A 12,425-nucleotide genomic window follows, 5' to 3' on the forward strand; every position below is an offset into this window, starting at 1 on the left:
TATCTTGTCCCTTCATCTGGGACAAAACCCTCTGCTTTTTTATCCTGGTAAACTCTCTGGGATGTGGTTTTGGTTCTAGCCACTGGCAGATTGTGGTTCTTCTTGCTTCTTCTGTCTGCCCTCTAATGGATGAGGCTCAGAGACTTATATAAGGTTTCTGGTGGGTGGGAATGGTGGTGGGAAAAACTGGATCTTGCTCTGGTGGGCAGGGCTGTGCTCAGTAAAACTTTAATCCAATTATCCACTGATGAGTGGGGTTGTGTTCCCTCCCTGTTAGTTTTTTGGCATGAGGTGACCCAGCCCTGGGGTCTATGGGTTCTAGGGTTAATGGTGACCTTTAAGAGGACTTTCAGCCAAGGGGCCCTTTCCAGGGCTGCTGCTGCCAGTGCTCCTCTCCCCATGGTGAGCTACTGCCAGCCCACGCCTCCACAGGAGGCCCACCAACGCCAGCAGGTAGGTCTGGTTGTCTCCCGTGGGGTCACTGCTCCTTTCCTCTGGGTCTTGGCATGAATAAGATTTTGTTTATGCCCTCCAAGAGCAGAGTCTTTGTTTCCCCCAGCCCTGTGGAAGTTCTGTAATCAAATCCCATTGACCTTTAAGGTCAGATTCCCTGGGGATTCCCAGTCCCTTTGCTGGATCTCAAGGCTGGAAAGCCTGACATGAGGCTTAGCACTTCCACAGCAGTGGGAGGGCTTCTTTGGTATTCTTGTTCTCCAGATTGTGGGTCACCCACTCAGCAGGTATGGGATTTGATTTTATTGTGTTTGAGCCCCTCATACCATCTTGCTGGGGTTTCTTCTTTGTCTTTGGGTCTGGGCTATCTTTTTTTGGTGGGTTTCAGTGTCTCCTGTCAATGGCTGTTCAACAGCTAGTTTGAGATTTTGGTGCTCTCACAGGAGGAGAAGAGCACACATCCTTCTACTCTGTGTTAATCTATTCATATTAATTCATATTTAAATGAATAGTAGCCTGGAGAATGGGGGAGCCTCGAGGGCTGCCGTCTAGCAGCAGCCGCCATATTTGTATTCCTGGAATAAACTCTCACTGGTCTTGATATATAGTATTTTTTTATATTTTGCTGATTTTGAGTTAATACTATTTCATTTAAGATTTTTATATTTTTGTTCTTAAGGGAGAGTAGTTGGTAGTTTTTTGTATAGTTTTATAATGTTCAGTTTTTCTATCAGGATTATGCTTGTATCCAATGAGCTGGAGAGGTGTTTTCTATCTTTTTTCTGGTCCTATAACTGTATATATTATAGTCTTTACAGTGTGTTCATTAGATGTTTTGTAAAATTTGTGTTTTTACCAAACAAAAATTTTACCTTGTGGTATTTTACCAAAATACCAACTGGGGTTAGTATGAAGTTTAGAGTCTGTTGACTCAACTTTCCGTCTGTGGAGATTAAGTCATTCAAATTTTCTAACTCAATTTATTTGTGATAGAACTAAATTTTGTTCTGATAAAATCTTCCAGTTAATTTGGATTTGAAAATTTATGTTTGTAGAATGGCTGGCTTTTTATTTCTAATGATGTTTATTTGGGTTTTTTCTTTTTTTAAAAATCTTACTTTTTAAAAATTTATTTATATTTTAATTGAAGGATAACTGCTTTACAGAATTTTGTTGTTTTTTCCCACTTGAGTCTTTTCTATTTTTTGCCTACAAAAGTTTGTTTCTTACATTGGCCTTTTAAAGTAAGCTTTGGTTTTATTTATTACTTTTTTCTTTTTGTTAAGTTTTTTCTACCTTAATTTGTCTATACTACAGTGTTGAACACTTATGTTTTATTTTTTTATTTTTTGCTTCCTTATTTTTTAATAAGCATGTATAAATGTAAAAAACACTTGAGCTGCATTGATAGACTGTTCTTTTTGCCATACATTTCTAAATAATCTGTAGTCTCAATTTTAACTTATTTTTTATTCAATAATTCTTCAGAAGAGTATCTTAAAATTTACAGTTGACATGGTCAGACATTATTTTTTGTTGCAATGAGCAACTTCTATTTTAAGACCCTCAGAATCAGGCCCCTCCTCCCAAATTTTCTTATTTATAAAATGAGGTTTAGCCTTGATGATACATTTATGGCTTGATGATACATTTTTAAAAATAAATGTATCATGGATATTTGAGAATATACATTTTCTTCCTTTATTATACACAGTGTTGTGTTTTATGGTTATCCCTTAAAACGTGCATGACAGTAGCTAGTTATTCAGAACCTCTAATACTTTGTTGATATCAGAGCCACATGTTCTGAGATCTCCTTATAGGAATGTGATGATTTGCATTTCCCATAATTTCTATTCTCTACATTTCAAAACTATGCTGCTAATTGGTTGGCTATTAACATGATAAAGATGCACTGTTCTTGATCTTTACATTTTCTTTGTGGATTGGTACTTTTATTAAAAGTCAAATAAATTTTTTGTCTGTTTTTTGTTTTGAATTCTATTTTGTCAAACTTAGTTACTGTCAGCACTTTCTTGGTTTACATTTCCATCTTTGTGCTTTAGCCTTTCCCTATTACCTGCTTTAAGTATGTCTCTTTTAAATGATATTGCTGTTAGTCATTCAGTCATGTCCAGCTGTTTGTGATTCTGTGGATTGTAGCCCTCCAGGCTCCTCTATCCATGGACTTCTCCAGGCAAGAATACTGGAGTGGGTAGCCATTCCCTTCTCTAGGGGATCTTCCCAACAAAGGGATTGAACCCAGGTCTTCTGCATTGCAGGCAGATTCTTTACTGTCTGAGCCACCAGGGAAAATGTGGACATTAAAAGTAAAATAGAAGCATATTAAACATTGTAAGAATTTACCTCAGCAAAAATGGATTCCAATCAGGCAGTGCCAAACTGGAAGTGGATAGCAATACTCTGCCAACAGTAACTGGGGAGAGACTCTTACAGAGAAAAGGTAGAAGCAAAGTAATCATTGATTGGCTGTAGCTTAAAACCTATTAATAGTTGGCTGTTTGTGATTGGCTGGCTTTAGTGTTCTGATTTCATAACCTTGGGGTTTGGCCTTTGGTTTGCTTATATAGGTCACTATGATGTTAGAGCTACCTCAGTCTAATGGTCTCCTTGTTTATTAATTTAACAATATACATCTAGATACTAACTATAACAGTCTCATTTTTAAATTGTAGAAACAATGCATCAAACTCATAAAAATGAATATTCATAAACTCTAAAGAGCTTAAAAATTCAATAAGACCAACATCCCTGGATAAAATGCACAAGGGATATGAGCAAAGCATTCATAGAAGATCAAATGGCCAACAAACATAGGAAATGAAACTCAATATTATTAATATTCAGAAAATGCAAGTTAAAATGATAAAAATAGTCTGTGAAAAAAGGAAGTTTGAATGTAAAAAATAAGAAGATTGATAATTTACTGGTGGCAAGAACATGAAACCCCCAAGTGCACTGACTATATAGATAAATTTTACACATTTTTATCTCTCTGTGAGAGAGGAATGACTATCTCTCTCAGCAGTTTTCAAATAATACTAAAGAATGCCTGTGCTGTGCTGGGCTTAGTTCCTCAGTTGTGTCCGACTCTTTGCGACCCCATGGACTGTAGCCCACCAGGCTCTTCTGTCCATGGGGATTCTCCAGGCAAGAATACTGGAGTGGGCTGCCATGCCCTCCTCCAGAGGAATCTTCCAGGATCGAACCCAGGTCTCCTGCATTGTAGGAGGATTGTTTACCATCTGAGCTACCAGGGAAGCCCAAGAATACAGTGGTGTACGGTAGCATATCTCTTCTCCATGGGATCTTCCTGACCCAAGAATCGAACTGGGGTCCCCTGCATTGCAGGTGGATTCTTTACCACCTGAGCTACCAGGGAACCTCAAAGAATGCCTCCCCAAAACAAGTTAGTTTTGGTGAGGTTGATGGTTGGACATTAACTCAGTTTGAGTAGATGCTCCCTCTGGATCCATTGGTTATGGCAAGGGAGTAGGCTCAGGTAGCCAGCTGTGGGTGCTTGGGTATAAGAGAGGGGAGCAAGGGATTGGATCTTAGGAGAACAGAGAAGAGATTGCTGTATAAGCAATGTCACAGATGGTGCCTAAATTTTGCTCTACCATATGTAAAATGGGGGCAATAATAGAAGACATCAGATATGCAAGTGCATACGTGAATTTCACTGTTTACCTTCCTCAAATAAACATACCCACTTGGAAAGCTTTCTTGATTCCAAAGGAAATGAAACCAGGGAATCGAGCCAATGTATGTGATCTGTCTTGCAATCCTTAGATGATTGGGCAAATACAAAACCTGAGGTGTTAATTACTTCTGAAACCATCAGGGAAAATAGAAGCACATGCAACTCTCAGAAAGGAGCTGATTTGGTCTGCAGAACAGAATTTGAAATTCTTAAAAAGAGAAGCTCATAAAAATGTGGCCTTGTAAGCTGAGGCATTTCAGCAGTACTAATGTGAAGGAGAATTTCAGACTGTTCATTCATCAGGCTTCCCACTCAAACCTGTGTGGTGTATTTTGCAATTTAGCTGAAATGGTCATACTTTCCTAATAAGTACTCCTGCAAAGCAAACCTTTACTCATGTGGAAGAAAAGGCAAAGGGGAATCACAGAACCATGTAATTTAAAGCTAGAAGAAAGGGAAGAAAGAGGACCGTTCTTTTTTAGTTAACAACTTGACTTCTGGAAGATATTTAAATACATGTAATTTTATAAATCTTAAGTGCATGTTGTGAACTAAGATACAAGTAGAACTCAGTAATAAAAGTGAGGCAAGGGAGAATGACAATTTACATGAAATAAGATGCCATAGTGTAATGAGAGATGCCAGCAGCTTCAGGAATTTTAACTAGCCATATATCCCCTCTTGGGAAATATGTGCTTCTGGCATTTGAATATATTGCATTAACAATTACCTGGTTTAAGGTATCTCCCTATCGTTACACAGACTCTTTGAAGGGAGGCATGTCTCGTTCATTTTGGTAACTGCCCTCCCCAGAGCTCCTATTAGTTCCCAAATTACAACTGGTGTTCAACCAAAGCTCGCTGAAAGACTGAATGAATAATTGGATAGAGAGGATTTGCATAGAACGGTCAAAATCCATCGTGTCTCTGTTCCCAAATATTCCAAACTGGTGGTTGATAAAGGAATCAAATTAGATACGAAAACCAACCGAAGTTTCTGTATTTAGCATAAACTCAGAGTTAGTAAGGTCCAACTTAGAACTTTCTACACTTACTTATCAACATGGGACTGCATGAGGACAGAGTTGTGGATATACTCTTAGTTCCCTGAGCCTTTCTCCCCAGCGTGGATAACCTCAAGTCCGGGTGTGCTTGGGACAGTCCCTGTTTACACGCCTGTCTCAGTGTCATTTTTGTGTCCCATTTCACAAGTGTCTCATTTGGAAAATAAGTTACATGGTCACCCTATTGATAGCATCTTTTACAACCCTATGTTTCTGAACCCACGTGCCCTTCTAAATATTGGAGATTTTGTTGCATTAGAATAGTACTTTGTTCAATGAGGGCAGGGTGAACTCTTTTCCCTGGCAATTCTGTAGAAACATCTTGGAGCTGTGTGAGAGTCAACTTTGATAGCTTTTGGAGATGACATCTTTGGTTATCTTAACACGCTAGGACATTTTTGACTTGAGTGAGACTCCAAGGGGCCAAAATATCTTGATGCAGGTTTTACAAATCAACCACTTGATGTTCACTGCTTGACATTTGACCCATTGTAAAGGAAGAAGTATCAGGTTTCTCTGAGGCTTTGAACATGAAATTCTCCCACACTCTGACAAAACCCATTACCAAGAGATTCGACATAAAAGTGACAAAGGCAGTGGTGACAGTTTGGAGCTTCGTGTGGTTTCGACTCCAGGTGTCAGGTATGTGGTGAAGGTAGGTTAGGCAGTATACTGATGACTGCTTTATACCCTGACCCTTTGTACCTACTTATTCTCCTCCCTGCTCCCATCCGTTCACCAAGGCTGTCTTTTCTGTCTGCTATTACTCTGTTCCTATTAACCTGGCATAAATGTCGATATTCAGTCAGATCTGTGTTCATTACACATTTATCAAATATTTGTCATGCGCTAAAACTAAGAACATAGAGCTTTATTAAAAGGCCTCTGAATTCTGGGAGCTCATGTTCTAGGCAATGAGACTGAAACATAGGTAGATCTTTAAATTGTAGTCTGATAAGGACCATAATGGAAGTCTATCCAAAGGGTTATGGAAACATTGAGGCAAGAATGATTGACTAGTTGTTACATTTTTTGAGGTTTTCTGTTAGGTACAAATGCCCTGTAGGCAGTTAGGAATATGGACCTGGGACTCAAGAAAGAGACTGATGCTGGAGCTAGAGAATTCTGTCATTGTCAAAGAGGGTAGAATTGGAGTCTACCAGAATGGCACATAGTATAGCACAGAGTTAAAAAATCCAGCCTCTGGAATTAGACTCTTTGGAGTAAAGTGCTGCTCTGGCAAGATACTAATGAGTCTTTTGCTTCCCTTTTTGAACTGTCTTCATTATGGTGTATGTAAAATCATTTTTGTTGGCAGTACGTAGACTTCACGTCATATGTCAACAAATGTATGCAAAACTTCTCAGAAATTTTTCTTTCATTGGGCAAATTGTTTGATTCCTATTAAGAGTGAAAATGAGTTTATTACATATTTGTTACTGCTTCATTAATGAGGTTCTATCTATCTACCTACCTACCTGGGCTTCCCTGTGGCTCAGCGATAAAGAATCTGCCTTCGATGCAAGAGCTGCAAGGGACTTGGGCTTGATCCCTGGGCCAGAAAGATCCCTTGGAGAAGGGCATGGCAACCCACTCCAGTATTCTTGCCTGGAGAATCCCATGGACAGAGGAGCCTGGTGGGTTACAAAGAGTCAGACACGACTGAAGCAACTTAGCACATTAACATCTATCTACCTGTTTATCTGGAATAACTGAAAGTGTAATTTTCCTAAATGGAAATCAAGGAGAGACAATTTCTGGTGATGAGGAAAAAAATCTATCATATAAATGAATATATCCTGGAATTAACTCCCAAATGTCTGTTGTTCTTTAAATATTCCCTCTTATCTCAAGGTGTGTGAGATAAAGCAATGTAGATTTTATCTTGGAAGTGACTCAGGGAGGCTGACCCTGATTGGAGAGTCTGGTCAGAGAATGCTTATCTCTCTCACCCCTTCTTACCCTTCAGGGCACAGAAGAGGAATGATACTAAGTCTTATACCAGCATCTCTCAAAGATCTAAGTCATTTGATAACTCTCAGTCCTGTAATCACTATCAACTTCTCCTTCTGTTACGGATCATGAAATACTGTTAGGGATCATGAAATCTTCAGCAGCAGAGAATTAGAGCCATCACTTGATCCAAATGACATAGGAAAGGCACTGTGTAACCAGCAATAATATGACAGACTCTCTCCAAGATCCCTCTGCAATGTTTTTCTTTAGGGTATGAATGATTGAGGATATAAAAATGATTTGCTTTAAAGAGCCTTAAAGGAAAAAACATTTGTATGGAGTATATATTTACATGTCCTGAGTGGATCTTACATGCAAAAAATAAATTAAAAAATTTTCAGATATATATACTATTATAGGAAAGCAAAGGCTTCCCTGGTGGCTCAGAGGTTAAAGTGTCTGCCTGCAATGCAGAAGACCTGGGTTCGATCCCTGGGTCGGGAAGATCCCCTGGAGAAGGAAATGGCAACCCACTCCAGTATTCTTAGCTGGAGAATCCCATGGATGGAGGAGCCTGGTGGGCTACAGTCCACGGGGTTGCAAAGAGTTGGACATGACTGAGCAAGCGACTTGACTTGACTTGATAGGGAAGCAAAAACATGAATAATAATAATAACAATATTAATTGCTTGGACTTATACAGCAAATCTAGACAAGTGTATTAAAAAGCAAAGACATCACTTTGCCAACAAAGGTCCAAAGAGTCAAAGCTATGGTTTTTCTGGTAGTCATCTACGGATATGAGAGTTGGACCATAAAGAAGGCTGAGTGCCAAAGAACTGATGCTTTCAAACAGTGGTGTTGGAGAAGACTCTTGAGAATCCAACCAGCAATCAATGCTGAATATTCACTGGAAGGACTGAAACTGAAGCTCCAATATTTTGGTCACCTGATGTGAAGAGCTGACTCATTGGAAAAGACTGATGGTGGGAAAGATGGAAGGCAGAAGGAGACGAGGGTGACAGAGGATAAGATAGTTGGATGGTATCACTGAGTCAATGCACGTGAACTTGGGAAAACTCTGGGAGATGGTAAGGGACAAGGAGGCCTGGCATGCTACAGTCCATGGGGTCGCCATGACTTGGTGACAGAACAGCAACAGCAACAAGATAGCAATTACTGTGTGCCAAATAGCCACTTAAATTCTCACAATAACAATAAGATATTAACCACTTAAATTCTCACAATAATAATAAGGTAGGAATTTTATTATCCTCATTTTACACATGATAAATTGGGGGCCACATATTCAAGAATGTTTTTGAAGCAAATCTGGGATTCTAATCTGATTAAAATAATTCTATATCAAGGCCAAGTTTTTCTTATAAGTGCACGAGAAATAATAATGGGAATTATCAGGAACATGTAATGCCAAAACATTTTAAAGAAAAATAATTTTTAGTGTGAATTATTTTAATATATGCATTTGAAATCTTTTTCATCGCTTGACATAAGGTTGTATTTGACTGAAGAATGGAACAAAAAAAAGTCTTCTGATTTAGTAGTGAATCCTTTTCTGGATCACTTAGTGTTGAGTTTGGCCAAACATAAGCTCTTCCTGTACCAAATTGGGATTAACTTGGGCAGGAGAGAGGTGGACTTTTAAGTAATCTCTTTAGTGGTAAATCACTGCAGATACTCAAAACTTGCTGTATTTCAAATAATATCTATGAAAGGAATGATGAAAATATCCATTTTTAGAAGTCCTCAGAGAGTTTGAAACTTAGTAATATACTTAAAATTGAGTCCTGGGGACTTTTAAAGCATGTTCTCACTTCTTTTTATAGTTTTGGAAGGCTTTGAAAGGAAAGCCATGTAATACATTTTCCTTACCCTTTCAGAGAGGGATAAACAATTCTGTGCTCCTACTTTAGGCATTTTCCTGCACAGTGTTGATAACTGGGTCAGGTAGGTTGGATGAGTCAACTCACAGGTTGGATGAGTGAGAGGTAGCTGCCTCAGGAGGCCAACGTGCTGGGTGCCTTGGGCAGAAAGGTGAACGTCAGGATGACAGAGCTCATACTCCAGGGCTGACAGATGAGAGGTCAGTGCGTGTAGGGAAAAGAACACCAGGCTTGGAGACAGAAGCCCAGGATGGAGCACCAACTCTGTAATGTAGTGGGCGGCGTGACCGTGAACAAATCGTCTGAAGTCTTGGAGCCTCAGACTTTTCATCATGAAATGGAAAGAATACCTAGTTTATTGTTAATCACAGAAGTAACTGAGAAAATACAGGTATTTTTAAACTATTCAATGATAAACTAATGTTTTATTGATGGTAAGAATAGTAGCAGAAACCTGCTGAATGACTGCTTGTGTGCAGGGCAAAATTTTTAGGCAGTGATATAACAATGAGTGAATGTTAGGCTTTCCAGTAGGGAAGACAGATAATGAATTGGTAGTGATATATATACATATATATGTATGTGTGTGTGTATATCTATCTATCTATCTATCTATCTATCTATCTATCTATCACGATGGTGTGATCACTCACCTAGAGCCAGACATCCTGGAATGTGAAGTCAAGTGGGCCTTAGGAAGCATAACTGTGAACAAAGCTAGTGGAGGTGATGGAATTCCAGTTGAGCTATTTCAAATCCTGAAAGATGATGCTGTGAAAGTGCTGTACTCAATATGCCAGCAAATTTGGAAAACTCAGCAGTGGCCACAGGACTGGAAAAGGTCAGTTTTCATTCCAATCCCCAAAAAAGGCAATGCCAAAGAATGTTCAAACTACAGCACAATTGCACTCATCTCACACACTAGCAAAATGATGCTCAAAATTTTCCAAGCCAGGCTTCAACACTACATGAACTGTGAACTTTTAGATGTTTAAGCTGGATTTAGAAAAGGCAGAGGAACCAGAGATCAGATTGACAACATCCATTGGATCATGGAAAAAGCAAGAGAGTTCCAGAAAAACATCTACTTCTGCTTTATTGACTATGCCAAAACTGTGTGGATTACAATAAACTGTGGAAAATTCTGAAAGAGATGGGAATACCAGACCACCTGATTTCTCCTGAGAAATCTGAATGCAGGTCAGGAAGCAACAGTTAGAACTGGACATGGAACAACAGACTGGTTCCAAATCAGGAAAGGAGTAGGTCAAGGCTGTATATTGTTACCCTGCTTATTTAACTTCTATGCAGAGTACATCATGAGAAACGCTGGGCTGGAAGAAGCACAAGATGGAATCAAGATTGCTGGGAGAAATATCAATCACCTCAGATATGCAGATGATACCACTCTTATGGCAGAAAGTGAAGAAGAACTAAAGAGCCTCTTGATGAAAGTGAAAGAGAAGAGTGAAAAAGTTGGCTTAAAGCTCAACATTCAGAAAACTAAGATCATGGCATCTGGTCCCATCACTTCATGGGAAATAGATGGGGAAACAATGGAAATAGCGTCAGACTTTATTTTCTTGGGCTCCAAAATCACTGTAGGTTGTGATTGCAGCCATGAAATTAAAAGATGCTTACTCCTTGGAAGAAAAGTTATGACCAACCTAGACAGCGTATTAAAAAGCAGAGACATTACTTTGCTGACAAAGTCCATCTAGTCAGAGCTATGGTTTTTCCAGTTGTCAAGTATGGATGTGAGAGTTGGACTATAAAGAAAGCTGAGTGCCAAAGAATTGATGCTTTTGAACTGTGGTGTTGGAGAAGACTCTTGAGAGTCCCTTGGACTGCAAGGAGATCCAAACAGTCCATCCTAAATGAAATCAGCCTTGAATATTCATTGGAAGGACTGATGCTGAAGCTGAAACTCCAATACTTTGGCCATCTGATACAAAGAACAGACTCATTTGGAAAGACCCTAATGCTGGGAAAGATTGAAGGTGAGAGGAGAAGGGGACCACAGAGGATGAGATAGTTGGATGGCATCACTAATGGTTGGATGGACATGAATTTGAGTAAACTCTAGGAGTTGGTGATGGACAGGGAAGTCTGGCGTTCTGCAGTCCATGGGGTCACAAAGAGTTGGACATGAATGAGCGACTGAACTGAACTGAACTAGCTCAGAGTTTTGCATGCAGTTGAAGTCACACTATCAGCTCTGTGAACATCATCACAAGGCTTCACCGGCCTGAGAATCAACTTCCATGCTCACCTGTATGGCGGTTGACCACAGGCTTCGAAACTCAGCACGTGGAACCCTCCATAGAACTGTTTACAGCGTGGCACCTGGTTTCCTCCAGAGCAAGTTATCTAAGAAGGGAAAGAGAGCAAAAGAGAATAAGATGGGAGCTGCAGTGTCTTTTATAATCTAGTCTCGGAAATGACATATCATCACTCCGATATTCTACTGGTATGCACCTCAATCTTGGTCTAGTGTGGGAAGAACTACAGAAGCATGTGAATAGCAGGAGCTGGGACTCACTGGGGGCCGTTATTACAGTCTGGCTATCACAATAGCATGACACATGCAGTAATAAGTGCTGCAAAGTAAAGCGCTTGATGAAGAGTGGCGGGGCTTGGGGCCTAACTTAGACAGCCTTTCTGAAAAGTTGACTCCTCCTAAACTAGGATCTGAGAGAGAAAAGGACCAGACGTAGGAAGGTCCAGGGAAGGGCACTAGGTAGAGGCCCCTGGGGCAGCAGGAGGTACAAAGGCTCTGAGTGAAAGAGGTTAGACTTTCCGAGGAATTGTTAGGGGGATGGTGTGAACCAGTGATGGTAAAGGGGAGAGAGTATGGCGTTAGATGCCCCTGGAGGGTCAGGCAGAGTCCAGATCATGTAGGCCACGAAGCCCTGGTGATAGTTTGCATTTTTTTTCAGAGAGGAGAGGAAGTTATTCAAAGACTAAGTGGGACACAGGCATAGCTTGCATTTTAAAAAGAACTTTCTGGTCCTTTCTGGGGATAGGAGAAAGAGAGACAGCAGGAGTGGAAGTAGAGAGAATAATTTTCAAGTTGTTTTAATAGGTCATAGTCCAGGTAAGAGGGGATGGTGACAGGTACAAGTTGGAGGGCAAGTGTGGTGAGCTGTATTTTGAAGGAGAAGCTTTCAGGATATGCTGATGGCTTGACATTATTCTGTGTCTGTGTAGGTGTGCATGCGCGCATGTAGGGCTAAGGACACGATCAAGAATGATACCCAAGTTTCTGTTGGTGCCATTTACTCAAGTAGAGAACAGTGAGTGGGAGGGTTTGGAGTGGGGATCA

This window comes from Bos javanicus, chromosome 14 (genome assembly GCF_032452875.1).
Source record: "Bos javanicus breed banteng chromosome 14, ARS-OSU_banteng_1.0, whole genome shotgun sequence".
In the NCBI taxonomy this organism is placed as follows: domain Eukaryota; kingdom Metazoa; phylum Chordata; class Mammalia; order Artiodactyla; family Bovidae; genus Bos; species Bos javanicus.